Genomic DNA, 16,452 nt, shown 5'->3' on the forward strand with positions numbered 1-16,452 from the left:
ATCTGGCCAAGGATATGGTCACGTGGAAAGGAAGGGGTAGAAAGATGGCCACAGGAATGCTAGCTCTTTTGCCTAAGGCTCATAAATCTGTCTGCATGGTGACTCTGCTGGCCTAGAGATCAGAGGTCTCTGCCCAGGGTACTGTCTCCAGGTCCTGTCCAGACATCCCTGAGCTCTCTTTAAGGAAAGACTGTAGAAGCTAACCGCCAGGGCTTGGCTTGGCCTCAGGGTATGTCACAAGACCCAAGTGGGGAAGCACTGGAGCAGCCGCACAGTCCTCACCCGGTGAGTGACAAGAGTCTAATAGCAGGTTATGCTTCTTGGGATTTGGCTTGAGTGGATATTCAACCCTGAAAGTCCTCCAGGCCGGGATAAAAAGCAAGCCAGGCAGGCCAAAACTGGGTGGTCAACGTGAGCTAGCCTCTTTGTTAGAAAATAGGAAGCATAGCTTTCAGTTGAAGGATTATGTTACCCTGGGCTGTCCTGGTTCTGTGGAAGAAGCGTTCTGTCCTTTCAGCTGGGTAGAAGAAACAAATAGAAGTGCCTTTAATCTTCTGGTGCTTCAGCAGCTGTGTCTCAGTGGATAACATACACATTTATGCACATCTCCAGCATGCCTAATGGTGGAGTCCTCTCCATATGGAACCTAGAAGACATTACTTTTTATCTATCAATTTATTTTCAATGGCTATATAACACACATGCTGTAAAGGGCACAAATCTTAAGTATTGATTGATAACTTTTTTGTGGACATATATCCTAGTAACCACTCAGGTCAAGATATAGAACATTCCACCAATGTACAATGTTTTATCATACACTTTCATAATCAATACCCCCCCATGCAAAGGGAACTGCTATTTTAATTTCTGTCATCATAAATAATGTTTACATATTCTAGAACTTCATATAAGTGAAATAAGACATTTTTTATTTTGGCTTATTTCATGCAGCATAATGTCTATGTGATTCATGATATTGTGGCATGTATCAGTGGGTTGCTCATTCTTACAGCTATATGGCAATCCATTAGATAAATATATAATGATACATGTATCCATTCCCCTTTTTATGGACATTTGGGTCATTTCCAGTTTTAGGGAGTGATGACTATGGCTGCTATGCACATTTTTGTATAGATATTGTGGAAGACATATACTCTTATTTCTCTTAGGTATTTACCTAGGTTTGAAATTTCTGGGGCATAAGACTTAGGAGTAGGTTTAACTTTAATAAATATTTAGACATTACCAAACAGTCCTCCAAACCAGTTAAACCAATGTATACCCCATTAGCAATGGATGAGACTTAGAATTACTTCATCTCCTCACCAATACTTGATCCTAGCTTTTTAAAATTTTAGTCATTTCACAAGACATATTTCAAAGCTAGAAGAGATCTCATGTTATCAGCCTCTTGATTCCTTCTTGACATATCTCTTTAATTTTTCTCTAGTTATTTTTTTCTTCTTTGGTGGCAATTAAATTTTTTAATTCAAATACAATTTATCCATTTTTGTAACCACAGTATAATATGGATAGAAAAGGTGTTACTTTGTTAATGTAATGTTTGACAAATTAAGAAATAAATCACTAATTGAATGGATCCAGACTTAACAGAAAAAAAAAAAAACTGCCAATATACTATTGAGTTATACTCAGGGTTCAACAACTGGGACAAATCTTGGTCTTTGTGTCTGACAAATATTCTTTTAGATCAACCTTTGAAGAGTAAGCTCATTTTACAATACATTAGAGACATGGACAAGAGCTAAAGTTTAAATGCTGGCAACTATGGTTAAGACTTTGCACAAATTATCTTATTTAATCCTCTCAATAACACTGTGAATCGGGAATTTTTTTCCTCAACTTACACAGGAGGCTTATGGTTTATGTAACCTACAAAGATCCCTCAGGTAGTGTGAAAACAGAGCTGCAACTTTAACTTTTTCTCAGTGTAAATGTAAAATTATTCATCTGAAAAAAGAGAAAGAGAGAGAAAAGAAGAGCTCTTACTATTATCTTGCTCATGGAGATTCAGTCACTATTCATCAACTGTGAACATGTGATTAAGTATGTTGGATAGCTATATATTAAATCAACTTCATGAGGCTTTAGATCATTTCAGGGCAGTTGTAACTATTGCCATTAAATTGATTTGCATTGTAAATGAAGAAGTTATCATTTCAATTTGGTTAAAAAGGCTATAATAACGCTATGGATTGATTTCAGATCATTAAACTGTACATAGTTGTTTCAGTTATTTATTACTGTGTAACAAATCACCCAAAAATTTAGTGGTTTAAAAGAACAACAACCTTATTTGCTCATGATTCTATCATCTGGACAGGGCTCAGCTGGGCGGCTTGTCTCTGCTCCATGTGGTATTAGCTGGATTGACTCATGTGTTTGCAGTCAGTTGGCAGCTCTCCTAGGCCTAAATGATGCAAGATGGCCTCATTCGCAAGTCTGGCACCTCAGTTGGGATGACTGGAACAGCTAGGGTCTGGCTGTTTTTTGCTCCCCTTCAGGGCTTCCATACCCACATGGCCTCTCCTGCTTAAGGAATTTATGTCAGATTTTCTCATGACATGAGGCATCTCACTTCCATTACATTGCCAGTACAATGTATTCAAATTTTCATGAACAGCACACTTAAAATTGTTATGGGACTCTAAATTATTGTTTAGGATGATGATCACATCTTCTGCAACCTAACTGGTAATAGGTCTTCCAGCAAAGAAAGCATCCCATCTTCAGCCGCTGGCCAAGAAAATGGGTGTGTATAGAGCATAATGACTGCATCTCCTCCACCTTTCCTGTAATGATCCCATCTTCATATGCACCATATGCAAGAGAATGATTGCATCTCTTTCTGCAATGTAATTATAACAAGTTTATCAGCAATGCAACAATCCTAATTTCCACCTGAAATGCAGTTGATATCATCATTATGGGCAATATAAGGAGCATATCTCTACCATAAATGTAGATAACACATTGTCTTTTACACACTAGAGATTGCATTTCTTCAGAAAATGCAATAACAGTTCTATCTGTAGTGCAATGATCCCATCTATTTGTGCAAGTTAATTATCACTTTTCCAATTGCCAAGCCATAATGATAGGTATTCCTATAGGCCAATGATTGCATCTCTGCCCTCAGGGTAATGATCACATATGCAATGTGAGATAACAAAATTGTCTTCAGGGCAATGATCAGATTCTTTTGCATAGGGTAATGATAACATATCCACTTTAACCTAAAGATAGTAGGCATGCTGTCAATGCTGTGATGCCAACTTCCCCTGCAGTAACTGTGGGTGACAGACATTAATGCAGCATGTATTCACATCTACCTGGATGTGTAATAGTGAATTTTGTAGGAAATCAAAGTCCTACTTAGAGGTAGCATACTGACAGCAACAAAAGTGCTAAGAACAAATAAATATGAGTTTAAATAGATGCCACCATATAGTCCATATGGCTTGGGGCCTATGGCTTAGCTTCTCTGAACCAGGTTGCAAAACTGAGAATGGTAACAGCTTTTTCTGTAAAAATACTAGCATAAATATTACATTTCTCAACATAGAGCCTAGCCCTTAAGTCAAATTTATTAATTTTCTTCTCCTTCCCATTGATCTCTGGATCATATCCTTGTCCAGATTCCCCCAGGATCTGAATCCATTATCACCTCTCCCCAGTCCAGAATCAACAAAAATTTGCACGTTCTTATTCTTAAGCTCTTTCTCTTATCCTATCTTCCGATATTTTTTTTCCCCATTTCTGCCTGCAAATGTGCTTCTGCCTCTGTATTAGTCCATTCATGCACTACTATACAGAAATACCTGAAACTGGGTAATTTATTCTAAAAAGAGTTTTAATTGGCGCACAGTTCCATGGGCTGTACAGAAAGCATGGCTGGGGAGGCCTCAGGAAACTTTCAATCATGGTGAAAGGGTAAGCAGTCACATATCTTGCATGGTCAGAGCAGGAGGAAAAGAGAAAAGGGGGAGGTGCTACACACTTTTAAACAACCAGATCTCATGAGAACCCACTGTCATGAGAACAGCAAAGGGGAAATCCACCCCCATGATCCAATCATCTCCCACCAGGCCTCTCCTCCAACATTGGAGATATAATTCGACATGAGATTTGGGCAGGGACACAAATCCAAACTGTATCAGCCTCCTATATCTTAGAATGTTATTTACTGACTCTGATTTAATTAGTTCCATTGGAAATACATTTTCTTAGTTTCTAAAATTGTTCTGCCGGTTTTCTTGCTTGCTGACCATCATCTGTCTATGTATTCAAGATAGAAACCTGAACAGCAACTCATTTCTCACTATAATTTACTCTGTATTTCCAATCAGGCACTATGTGCTGTTGATTCAACTCCCTTAATGTTGACTGTTATGCTGACCTTTGGTCTGTCTCCATTGCTACTATCCTAGTCCAGGCCTTCAGCACTGTTCCCACAAGTGGATATTTAAATTGCCTTGAGTTGTGAAAGTATTTTCTAAGGAAAAAGGAAGAGATTTATGGATATTAGTATATTAAAGTTCTGAAATGTCATTAAATCATAAATAACAAGAAACAGTGGAAATTTTTTAAACGGACAAAAAGTCTTTGCTAGGCATTTTCCAGAAAAAGTATTAATATTCTTGGTAAGCAAAGAAGTTTTGCCAATTAACTATAAAATTATGAATGCCTCAAGAGAAAAAAATAGGAAAATACATCAATAGGCAATGTATTAAAGAAGAAATTCCAATAATTAATAAATGTAAAACCATTTTGATGCCTATATTAATTTTTAAAAATTTCATATGTATATAATATCAGTTATCATCACATTTTCAAAGATGAAAATAGACAGTATTTCACAAAAAATCACAACTGTCCAATAACTTCCTTGTAAGTAACTTGTCCAAGTCTTTCTCTCCACAAAGATAGATACACAAATAGACAAGCAGATATAGACATAAACATACACGTAAGGAGAACATATAAGGCTCGATAGATAGAAAAGGTAAGTTTCAGAAATCTCAAAAAAAAGTAAGCTACTAACAATAATTGTAGTATTGAAAAGAAAGTTTTAAGAAACTATTATACCCAAATATGTAGAAAGATATGACCCTTAAATGTAGGGAAAAGAAATAATTAAGGAGATAGTGTGTGTTCCTTAATTATTTCTTTTCCCCACATTTCCCTACACTCACCCACACACACATTTTTAGAGATAAACTGAATTAAGGATTAGTGAACATTTTTTAAAATCCCAGCAATATTCACATTGAGCACAGAAAAGAGTATAATTGAGATTGTAGGGATGTTGAATCAGTGGCGTAGAGGATATTTTGAGAAAGCATCTGAGAATAAAAAGTAGGAGAACAATGAGATAAAAATGGCAAGAAAGAAAATTTTAGAATGAACAAAGAATGGAGACCTAAAATAGAAATAATAGGTTCTCCTGAGGAAAGAGTCTTGGAAAGATTAGGAAAATGAAAAGAAAGACAATAACCACATTCGTAATAAAAGACATTTCCATAATATGGGGGAGAAACCGTATTGGTAATTTGCAGAGGTTTACTGAGAAGTACATAAAAATAATAGAATTAATGGTCTATATTCTTTACCTTTCTTAATGATAAGGATTTTTTTAAATGCTAAAATCATTTTGTTAAAAATAATAAAACTTACAAGAATTTTTAAAATATCTAAATACAAATATGTTGACACCTTGGGAGGAACAAAAATTTATCTAATCTGAGACTTTTAATCTAAAACCTGAAATGCTAGAATAGAAAATAGCCGTGTCGATAAAGTTTTGACAAGAATAAGCTGTGTGCTTTTTTGTTTGCTTTTTAAAAATGTGTTTTATTTATTTTTGCTTTTCCTTTTAATGAATGAATCCAAGTTGCTTTACCCTAACGGAAAAGATAATTCTTTGTAAAATAAAAAAATATAGAAAACTATGCTGTTCATGGTTGCAAGGAGCGAAAGTATGGGAAGAGAAGAAAATAAATTTGAAAAACGTGCTTCCTTTTGGTTGAGACAAGAAACAAAATTCATATCAAATAAAGGTGAAAGGGGGAAAATAACTCTCAATAAAGCACCAAAAACAGTTTTTAAAAATCCAGTCCTACCTGTTTTCTGCCTGGTTAAAATAAGTGCAAATTTCAGCATTTTGCAAAGATAGGCAATGTAAAATTAATGTTATAGTAACACAAATATGTTCCTAAACATTTAATTTTCAAAACTTAGAACTACTACATGCCTTTTCTCAGCAGGACACCAATTGATAGTTTCTCCTAAAATGACAATGGAGGTGAGAGAGGTTAAATCATTATTTTGAAATGGCTAAGATAATGGCCATTATCCTTAGCAAACTAACGCAGGAATAGAAAACCAAATAGTGCATCTTCTTATTTATAAGTGCGAGCTAAATGATGAGAATACATGGACACGTGGAGGGGAACAACACACATCGGGACCTTTCAGCAGGTGAAGGGTGGGAGGAGGGAGAGGATCAGGAAAAAAAAACAACTAATGGATACTAGGGTTAATACCTCGGTGATGAAATAATCTGTACAACAAACCCCCATGACATGTTTACCTAAGTAACAAACCTGCGCTTGTACCCCTGAAATTAAAAGTTGAAAAAGAAATGGCTAAGATACTTTTTAAGTAGTATTAACAGTATGCTGGAGAAGTGTATGGTTTTCAAAGCAAAAGGAAAAACTAGAAAAAAAAGGTAGGAGGGATTATATGTATGAATATGTGTGCGTGTGTGTGTGTGTGTGTGTGTGTGTACATTATAACATTTAAAGCATCACACAAGGCAAAAATGCTGCTATCGCCATGATAATTCACCAGAATATTAAAACAACTAAAAAAATCTCAGAAGAGAGAAAAAAGTCATCATCATTGAAGGGCAACAACATCGCCTAAATGGAAGCCCTCACCAAATCATGTGTTTATCAACTATATGACTTATTTTCTTTTACTCCTTCTGAATAGAAAGTCCATCCTGTCATGGCCTCTTGGTGAACTAACGATTTCTGAAACATGCATCTTGTCTTTATAAGAGGTCTTGTCTCATTACACCTCCCATCTCCCAAGTGTCTACCCTCCTTCCCCGAGTCTTTGCAAGTTTCCGGAAGACCACCGTGTCACTTAGTGGTTTTCAGGCTTACTTCCCTTTGACTGTAAGTCCCTACAAAAAAGAGAATTCCTCTACACATCTTTGCAATTCTGACTCCTATGCAATACCTGGTGCATTTTAAGCCCTTCATAACTTGGGGAAGAATAAATTAGTAATTGAATAAATTCACGAATGACTCCAATGCTTCTGATACCTACTGAACTCTTACTGAGCATGAAAGCCTCACTCAAAAATTTCTTGAGCAGAGACTTCACTCCACATAAGCCCCTGTTCCATACACATATCCTTTTTATGATACAGTTTGGTGTTTCTCCTACCCTTTGAAGTAGCTCTCTCAGAAGTCAGCAAATATCAAATAAATGTTCCTAATTTTTGGAAGGTAATTTGGTGACAAGAGTTGAGGCAGGAGCATAAACAGAGGGTTCTAATGTGTGTGTGTGTCTGTGTGTGTGTGTGCACATGTGTATATGAGCATTTGCATGTGGGTGAAAGTGTATATGTGAGAGTATGCATGTGTGTGCATGTGTGTATGCGTGTGTGTGTGTGTGTGTCTGTTCCTTTTTTTTGTCAGTTTTTTTTTTAATTGTTTTTTAGACAGTCTATATAAATCCTTTGGTTCCCTAAAGGACAGAATTCCTTTGATAATTTTATAAATTCTTTTCTAAATAATATCTCTGTATTATAGATAAAAACAATTAATACCTAGGAAAGCTCAGGTCACTTCTTTCAGTCAAGGACTGACTCATTGATGAAGCTGGAAAGAAAACTTTTTTCCACTCACCCCAATATTTGATAACTATCTTAAATTGAAAATGTCTTTAATGGTGTATTTGATTTCATCAGTGTATTTTGACTTATATATATCATACATATTACAGATCTGTGATATATATGTGATATATCATATATATCATATGTATTATGTATCTGTAATAAATCTCTATCTATCTATCACATTTTCTTTTTTTTCTTTTTTTTATTATACTTTAAGTTCTAGGGTACATGTGCATAACGTGCAGGTTTGTTACATATGTATACTTGTGCCATGTTGGTGTGCTGCACCCATCAACTCGTCAGCACCCATCAACTCGTCATTTACATCAGGTTCCTTTTGAAGGGACAGGACAGAAAAAAGAGGCAGAGATTTAAAGGACATTATAGAAAGAAGGAAGAACATTTACAAATCTGGGGAGACAGAAGCCCATGAATCCAAAATGAAAGACGCAATGCAGAGAAGACTAGCCTACAGCTGGATGCAGACTAGGGTCTTATTGGGAGAAAGAGATACCATATGGGAGAAAGAAAACTGTCCTTCAGCTACCTTCTCTGAGTGGTAAGAATTTAACCAGGCATGGGTATGTAAACAAGTTGTAGAATTCTCAGCCCTAAGTATATATGCAATAACTGAGCAATTTAAAATGTTCACTGTACACCCAGATCTTTGTTTTTAATTACCATTCTCCAGTAAAAGGAACTAGGGCCATTTAGAGAAATGGCTGGGAAAACAGAACTACAATATAGGCCTGGAACATCTCGTAGTGCCAGAACATTTAAAAACTGTTCAAAGAACAAAAGGATAGGATTATGTCAAAGGGTTGCAGGGGCCAACCAGAAAGAGCTCCTAATGGCCAATGCTGGAATAATAGGAGCAACAAAATAAAAAATGCTGGCATTGAATTATAACCCCCAAAATAAAGTAAAATTCAAACATCCATATTGATACAAATAAATAATTGAATAAATAAATGGAAGAGAAGGAACGCTTCTTTCTTATAAATAATTCTATTAATTTTTTTTTTTTTTTTTTTTTTTTGAGACACAGTTTCACTCTGTTGTCCAGGCTGGAGTGCAGTGGTACGATCTCTGCTCACCGCAACCTCTGCCTTTTGGGCTCAAGCAATTCTCCTGCCTCAGCCTCCGGGTAGCTGGGATTACAGGCGTCCACCACCACCATACTTGGTGATTTTTGTATTTTTAGTAGAGACAGGGTTTCATCATGTTGGCCAGGCTGATCTTGAACTGCCGACCTGAATTGATCCACCTGCCTCTGCTCCCAAAGTGCTGGGATTACAGGCATGAGCCACTGCACCTGGGCTTACAAAATAATTCTAATTAATAAATGCAAAAGTGGGGAAATAAGTAAAAATCACTGTTGGAATGCCACAGAACTAGTTGCTGAAGGGACAATCTATCAACAAATGCTAAAATGCAGCATGTAGAACTCTAAGGAAGAGCAGAATATTTGTATCAGCTCAAATTATCGCCTCCAAAATTTACTAATTACTATGGTGATTTTTAACACGTGATCAAAAATTCTTTAATAACCTTGCTTTCAAGAAGTGGAACTTAATTCTCCTCCCTTTAACTGTAAACTAGACTTAGTAACTTGCTTATAAATATTAATAACAGGGTAGAGAAAGGGGGAAATAACTTTACGGCAGGGAAATTTGGAGACACTCATTAACTACATAAACAAGGTTAATTTTACCAGTAATAAGACATTTTAATATCACATGCCACTGATAAGATGTGATGAGATGATGTATTAGGCCGTTCTCACTTTGCTGTAAAGAAATACCTGAGACTGGATAATTTATAAAGAGAAGAGATTTAATTGACTCACAGTTCTACAAGCTATACAGGAAGCATGATTCTGACATCTCCTCAGCTTCTGGGGAGGCCTCAATAAACTTACAATCATAGTGGAAGGCAAAGGGGGAGCAGGCATATCACATGGCCAGAGCAGGAGCAAAAGACAGAAGGGGAGGTGCTACACATTTTTTAAAAGGCCAGATCTCAGGAGAAGTCACTTATGTCCTCCTAGGACAGTACCAAGGGGGATGGTGCTAAACTATTCATGAGAAATGTACCCCCATGATCCGATCAATTCCCACCAGGCCCCACCTCTAACACCGGGGATTATATTCTAATACGAAATTTGGGCAGGGACTCACATCCAAACTATATCAGAAGGGTACATGACCTCTGTGGTATTCATCCCCCAAATTAATAACCTCAGTCTGTTCATGAGAAAACATCAGATAAACTCAAAATTAGGGACAGTATACAAAATATCAGACTGGTACTCTTCAAAAGCATCAAGGTCATGAAATTCAAGGAAAGACAGAAACTCTTCTAGACTGGAGAAGACTAAGCAACATTACTTAATGCAATATGTCTTGGATTAGATCCAGGTCCAGAAAAAACAAACAGGGGAGATCCAAAGAATGCCTATGAAACTTAGTTAATAGTTATGAATGTTAATGTCTTAGTTTTGATAAATTTACCGTGGTTATGGAAGATGTTAATATTAGAAGCTAGGTGAAGGTTATATGAGAACACTGTACTTTCTTTGCAACTCTTCTGTAAACCAAAAATAATGGCAAAAAACTTTTTTTTTTACAGTCTCATAGAAGGCAACCTATTATTATTATTATTATTAATTCCAGGATACAAGTGCAGAACTTGTAGGTTTGTTATGTAGGCATAGGTGAGCCATGGTGGTTTGCTGCACTTAACAACCCATCATCTAGGTTTTAAGCCTCGCATGCATTAGCTAATTGCCTTAATGCTCTTCCTCCCATCCGCCCCCGTGCCCCTACTGGCTTCGGTATGTGTTGTTCCCCTCCCTGTGTCCATGTGTTCTCATTGTTCAACTCCCACTTATGAGTGAGAACATGTGGTGTTTTGTTTTCTGTTCCTGTGTTAGTTTGCTGAGGATGATGGCTTCCAGATTCATCCGTGTTGTTTAAAAATATGCATGTGTGTACATGCTTGAGCCTCCCAGACCTCTCATGGACCTGTACAATGCTAGAGACAAGGCAACTCTTGGTTAAATATACAGACTTTTTAGTAATCAACACACCATTCCTAAAAAATCAAGCAGCACCAGGAAAAGGGTAAGTTTTGAAATTGGCCTCTTCATAACTTTTCTCATTGCACTCTTTATTATATTTATGTATATGTATATATTTTCCTTGTCTTTTATTTTATTTAGGCACTTTCTAGAGTTCAACTGTCGCTCAGGGCATCAAACTAATTTTCTCCTCAGCAATGATTGCAGAGCTGCATGCATAATGAACCCCGTTATTGCTGTTGTTATTAAGCAGGCTGTTTGGGGACTTGGATGGGAGGCAGGCCACAATCTAAAAGGCAATGGCTCTTCCTAGCACTGCCTGCCCCCACTCATAGACTGAGACCACTGCACAAAGAAAAAAATAACACATAGAAAGAGGCAAATGATCCTGCTCCTTGATGTGAGGAAATGTCAAAGGTTTGCATTGGCTTTGAGGCACTGACTTTTGTTATTTATTTAATGAAAAATAGAATCATTCTTTATTGACCACTTGAAAAGACTGCATATATTGAAAACCAACACCATGTCAGCATTTGCCTTCGGTGTTTTATGAATGTTATCTCATTTAATCCTCACAGCAAGTCTATGAAGACAACGTAGTCATCCTGTTTATAGTTAGGAAGTTGAGGCTGAGAGATGCTAAACGACCTGTCTAAAGTTTTCTACATGGTCCACAAGTGGTAAAGTCCAGTAGAGGGGTAGACTATAGTCTAGACATCCCAAGGATGTGCTTTCATACCTTTGTAGTTACAGGAGCAGGAAGCTGTCCTGTTTCCTGTTTTTCTGTGTGGTCATAAACAGCAGGGTTCCCAAATTTTAATGTGTATTTGAATTAGCTGAGACCTAATTAAACTGAAGATTCTGATGAAGTAGGTATAGGGTGGGTCCTGACTTTCCCATTTCTAATAAGCTCCCAGGTGATGCCAATGCTATTGGGCCATGGTTCACACTTCCAGTAGCAAGAATGAAGGACAAAACCGAAATCTGTTGTTATGGAGTCACATCTTAGACTTAAAAGGAAAAAGTGGAAATTAATGGTGAAATTCAAATATAGTGGTTAAACATTATCTAGCATTAAATTATTGGCTGTATAGCCTGGCCAACATGGCTAAACCCTGTCTCTACTAAAAATACAAAAGTTAGTCGGGAGTGGTGCCAGGCGCCTGTAATCCCAGCTATTTGGGAGGCTGAGGCAGGAGAATCATTTGAACCCCAGAGGCAGAGGTTGTGGTGAACTGAGATCACGTCACTGCACTCCAGCCTGGGTGACAGAGTGAGACTTGGTCCCCTGTCCTCCCCAAAAAATTACCAACTCTAGTTAGATTTTGTAGATTGAATAGACTTATCCTACGGCTTATAGCTTAGGGTAGACCTCAAAATAGGAAGAACAAAAACCACTATAAATGCACACAGTTTCAGGGACAGAATAAGAAGGAAAAGGATTTCTATAAGTGTCTTCAAGATCTCACATGTAGCCATGCCCAGCTTCCCATCCTCCAGTCTTCCTTAAAAAAACACTAAAGGACCAACGTGGTCCCTTATTAGTAATTTCTGAGTGAGACCAAGGGAGACTCATCTGTTAAAGACTGGCAGGAAAGACTGAATACCTTAGTTGTTATACTTTGGGAAAGCTTCTCTAAGCTCCAATAGCTTATCTTTAAAAACAAAGTTAAGCACAGTATCAGATACATAAAAAGTGTTCAGTAAATTCTTGTTCTCTAGCATGTCTCTCCTCCCCAATTAATCTTTCGTACTCCTCACTCTGTCTTTCTCAGATATATACATCACAGACATTTTCTTCCAGTCTGTGCCTTTGCCATTTCATTATCTTTTAATGGCACTTTCTGAAAAGAAGTCTAATTTTTAGGAGGTCCAGTTTATCATTTTATTTTCTTTTAGAGTTAGTGTAAACCTTTTTCTATCAAAGAAATTTTTGCCAAATTCAAGTACTTAAAGATTTTATCTTATATTTTCTTCAAAACTTTTGAGTTTTAGGTTTTATATAGGTATATGATCCATTTTGAGCAATTTTACATAGAGGATGAAGTAAAATTTGAGATTTTTTTCATGTGGATACTATTTCAGCACCATTTCTTGAAAAACTATCATTTCCCCCATTAAATCACCTTGGTATCATTGTAGAAAATCAGTTTAGTTCATATGTGTTAATATATTTCTGGGCTCACTATTCTATTGATTTATGTATCTATGCTTACATCAATATCATGCCATCTTGATAACTATTTTTATAGTAAATCTAGAAATCAGATAAGGTATTAAGGAGCTCCCCAACTTTGTTATTCTTTTACAACATTACTTTGGCTATTCTTCAACTTTCCATATAAATTAAAAAATAAAATTTTAAATATCTGTAAAATAGGCATGTGGAGATTTTGAATGGGATTGTGTTTGAATCTCTCGATCAGCTCTAGATCAACTTGAGTAAAACGGACATCTTAAAAATTTCAGCCTTAAATCCACCAAGATTTATTTAGTGTTTTTCAGTATATAGGGCTTGCACATATTTTGTCAATTTTCTTCTCAATATTACATTCTTCTTGAAGCTACTGTGCTACTGTGACTGGCGTGGTCTTAAATTTTGTTTCCATGTGTCCTCAGCTATTATATAAAATACAATTGATTTGTGTGTATTGACTTTGTATCCTATGACATCACTAAATTCACTTGTAGGTTTTAGTATTTAAAATTTTCTTTTAGAGTTTTCTATATGGAGTCTCATGGCTAGGCTCTCCAGGATTATGTTGAATATACATGGTTACATTTCACCATCAAGAGTGATGTAACCTCCAGATGTTTCTTAACACCTGACCAGATCACTGAAATGAAAATCCTTTTTTTCTTTGCCAATATAAGAAGTTGAATCCATGAATTTCCCTCTAGTACAGATTTAGTTAGATCCCACAAATATTGTCATGCTGTGTTTTCAATATCATTTAATTCTAAATATATGTTATGTTTTATGCTGCTTTTTACTTGAATCGTGTATTTAGAAGTATAATATTTACATTTCAAATATTTAGTGTTTTTTTCAGAAATCTCTGTGCTATTAATTTTTTAATATTGTTGTGTTACAGAACATGCTATGTAAAATTTCTAATATTTTAAACTTACTGAGAATTGTTATGAACTCATCATATATAATATATAATCTATATTGGTGGATATTCTGTGAGCATTTGAAATGATGTGTCTTTGTTATTATTCAGTTTAAAATATATTTTAATCTTCCTTGTTTTATCCTATGTGTTCTCACTGTTCAACTCCCACTTATGAGTGAGAACATGTAGTGTTTGGTTTTCTGTTTCTGTGTTAGTTTGCTGAAGATGATGGCTTCCAGCTTCATCCATGTTCCTGCAAAGGACATGATCTCATTCTTTTTTATGGCTGTATAGCATTCCATGGTGTATACGTACCACATTATCTTTATCCAGTCTATTACTGATGGGCATTTGGGTCTTTGCTATTGTAAATAGTGCTGCAATAAACATATTTGTACATGTGTCTTTATAGTAGAATAATTTATATTCCAAATAGTCGTAGTATATCAATATATATATATACCACATTATCTTTATCCAGACTATCACTGATTAGCATTTGATGTCTTTGCTATTGTAAATAGTGCTGCAATAAACATACATGTACATGTGTCTTTATAGTAGAATAATTTATATTCCTTTGGATATACACCCATTAATGGAATTGCTGGGTCAAATGGCATTTCTGGTTCTTGATCCTTGAGGACTTGCCACACTGTCTTCCACAATGATTGGACTAATTTCTATTCCCACCAAAAGTGTAAAGGTGTTTTCCTATTTCTCCACAGCCTCATCAGCATATATTGTTTCTTGACTTTTTAATAATTACCATTCTGATTTGCTTGAGATTGTATCTCACTGTGGTTTTGATTTGCATTTCTCTAATGATCAGTTATGTTGAGCTTTTCTTCATGTTCGTTGATTGCATAAATGTCTTCTTTTGAGAAGTGTCCGTCCATATCTTTTGCCCACTTTTTAATGGGATTGTTTGGTTTTTTTTCTTACAAATTTGTTTAAGTTTCTTGTAGATTCTGAATATTAGACCTTTGTTAGATGGGTAGATTGCAAACATTTTCTCCCATTCTATAGGCTTCCTGTTCACTCTGATGCTAGCTTATTTTGCTGTGCAGAAGCTCTTTAGTTTAATTAGATCCCATTTGTCAATTTTGGCTTTTGTTGCAATTGCTTTTGGTGTCTTTGTCATGAAGTCTTTGCCCATGCCTATGTTCTGAATGGTATTGCCTAGTTTTTCTTCTAGGATTTGTATGGTTTTGGGTTTTATATTTAAGTCTTTAATCCATCTTGGGTTAATTTTTGTAAAAGGTGTAAGGAAGCCCTCCAGTTTCAGTTTTCTGCATATGACTAGCCAGTTTTCCCAGTACCATTTATTAAATAGGGAATTCTTTCCCCATTCCTTGTTTTTATCAGGTTTGTCAAAGATCAGATGGTTGTAGATGTGTGGTGTTATTTTTGAGGTCTCTGTTCCGTTTCATTGGTCTATATATCTGTTTTGGTACCAATATCATGCTGTTTTGGCTACTGTAGTCTTGCAGAATAATTTGAAGTCAGGTAGCGTGATGCCTCCAACTTTGTTCTTTTTGCTTAGGATTGTCTTGGCTATCTGGGCTCTTTTTTTCATTCCATATGAAATTTAAAGTAGCTTTTTCTAATTCTGTGAAGAATGTCAGTGGTAGTTTGATGGTAATAGCGTTGAATCTATAAGTTACTTTAGGCAGTATGGCCATTTTCACCATATTGATTCTTCCTATCCATGAGGATGTAATGTTTTAGCCAATATCATATTGAATAGGCAAAAGCTGGAAGCACTCCCTTTGTAAACTGGCATAAGACAGGATGCCCTCTCTCATTACTCCTATTCAACATAGTATTGGAAGTTCTGAGCAGGACAGTCAGACAAGAGAAAGAAATGCAGACTATTCAAATAGGAAGTCAAATTTTCTGTTTGCAGATGACATGTTTTGTATTTAGAAAACCCCATCATCTCAACCAAAAATCTCCTTAAGCTGATAAGAAACTTCAGCAACGTCTCAGGATACAGAATCAATGTGCAAAAATCACAAGCATTCCTATACACCAATAATAGACAAGCAGAGAACCAAATCATGAATAAACTCCCATTCACAATTGCTACAAAGAGAATAAAATACCTAGGAATACACCTTACAAGGGATGTGAAGGACCTGTTTAAGGAGGACTGCACACCACTGCTCAAGGAAATAAGGAGGACACAAACAAATGGAAAAACATAGTTAAGTATTTTCTGGAAAGATTTCTGTTATTTATTTTTAGTTTAATTTTGTTGTGGCTAAAGAACATACTCTAAGATCTCAATTTTTAAAAAAATTGAG

The 16,452-nt window shown here is 36.0% G+C and overlaps 1 long non-coding RNA gene across 1 annotated transcript; it reads right to left on the reverse strand.

The window, feature by feature from the left end:
* Positions 1 to 2,248: 2,248 nt before the first annotated feature.
* LOC139358819 (uncharacterized) lies at positions 2,249 to 6,311 on the reverse strand. The gene is made up of 3 exons (XR_011614323.1): positions 6,281 to 6,311; positions 4,427 to 4,522; positions 2,249 to 2,875 (listed from the first exon to the last, which is right to left on the reverse strand). It is a non-coding gene; the product is annotated as an uncharacterized lncRNA (long non-coding RNA).
* Positions 6,312 to 16,452: the final 10,141 nt, after the last annotated feature.

Source organism: Macaca nemestrina, chromosome 15 (assembly GCF_043159975.1).
Source record: "Macaca nemestrina isolate mMacNem1 chromosome 15, mMacNem.hap1, whole genome shotgun sequence".
NCBI lineage: Eukaryota > Metazoa > Chordata > Mammalia > Primates > Cercopithecidae > Macaca > Macaca nemestrina.